This window comes from Micropterus dolomieu, linkage group LG01 (assembly GCF_021292245.1).
Source record: "Micropterus dolomieu isolate WLL.071019.BEF.003 ecotype Adirondacks linkage group LG01, ASM2129224v1, whole genome shotgun sequence".
NCBI classification, from domain to species: domain Eukaryota; kingdom Metazoa; phylum Chordata; class Actinopteri; order Centrarchiformes; family Centrarchidae; genus Micropterus; species Micropterus dolomieu.
In genome coordinates this window covers 2,257,327-2,258,861 of record NC_060150.1, presented here as the reverse complement: position 1 = coordinate 2,258,861, position 1,535 = coordinate 2,257,327, and positions in this window count along the sequence as shown.

Sequence of the window (1,535 nt, the reverse complement as noted above, 5' to 3'; positions counted from 1 at the left end):
GAAGAGTTCGGCCCCATAGACGTGGATCTGTTTGCGTCTCAAGAGACTACGCACTGCCCGCTATGGTTTCTCTCGTTCCTCCAGCCCCGTTGGGTCTGGACGCCATGGTACATTCGTGGCCGAGGCTACGTCTGTACGCTTTTTTCTGGAGCGGGTCCGCCAGGACTATGTCGGCCTACTGCTCGTAGCCCCGTTCTGGCCAACCCGGGTGTGGTTCTCGGACATCATGTCGCTCCTGGACAGCCCGCCGGGGCGGGTCCCTCTGAGGAGAGACCTGCTGTCCCAGGCGCAGGGCCGGGTTCTTCACCCTTGCCCCGCCATATGGCGACTGTGGGTCTGGCCCCTGAGGGGGCACAGTACCTAGAGGCGGGTCTAACAGCCGGAGCAGTCGAGACCCTCCTGAGCTCCAGGGCCCCGTCCACACGGAGGATGTACGGCCTGAAGTGGAGTGTTTTCTCCACTTGGTGTAGGGAGCGGTCGGTGGACCCTGTTACCTGCCCGGTGGTTCAGGTACTTGAGTTCCTCCAGGACCGGTTCTCTGCTGGTCTTTCCCCTTCCACCCTCAAGGTGTACGTGGCAGCTATTTCATCTTTCCACACCCCTCTGAGGGAGGGGTTCTTGGGGAAACTTCCCTTGGTTGTACGTTTCCTCCATGGTGCCCGGAGGATGAGACCTGCGACTCGGTCCAAGGTTCCCACTTGGGATCTGGCAGTGGTTCTTGGGGCGTTGGCTGAGGCCCCCTTCAAACCCCTGGAGTCAGCTGAGGCTAAGCACTTGACCCTCAAGATGGCCTTTCTCCTTGCTATCACCTCTCTGAGGAGGGTGGGGGAGCTCCAAGCGCTTTCGGTTTCCCCGCAAAGCCTGGAGTTTGCCCCGGGGAATATTAGGGCTATCCTGCACCCTCGTTCAGGATACATCCCTAAAGTGCCTTCTTGTGCGGCAGGGTCCACAGTGCTGCAGGCATTTCATCCTCCACCTCATGTGACGGCGGAGAACGGGAGACTTCATCTGCTCTGCCCTGTCAGAGCACTGAGTATTTACACTCTGAGGTCCTCCCGTTGGAGGAAGGCTGACCAGCTGCTAGTGTGTTTTGGGTCTCCCAGGGCCGGGCTCCCTGCATCCAAACATACTATTAGCAACTGGATTGTTCAGACTATTTCCCTGGCCTATCAGGTGCGCGGTTTGCCTTCACCTGTGGCTGTGAGGGCTCATTCTACCAGAGGCATGGCGGCCTCTCGAGCCCTCCTTTCCGGGGCCTCTTTGCAGGATGTTTGTTTAGCGGCTGGCTGGGCCACTCCGCACACATTCATTCGGTTTTACAGTCTTGACCTTCCTTCGGCACCTGGCACTCGTGCGCTCTCCTCTTAGTCGTGCCACTTTATTGCACACTGGGGCAGGCGGGGTTTTCGGCACGGTTTAGGGGGTATCTCGTTCCCATAGTGTCGTAACCGACGCAGTTCGAGTTCCCTCGAAGGGGAACGTCTCGGGTTACGTATGTAACCCTGGTTCCCCGAGAAGGGGAACGAGACACTGCG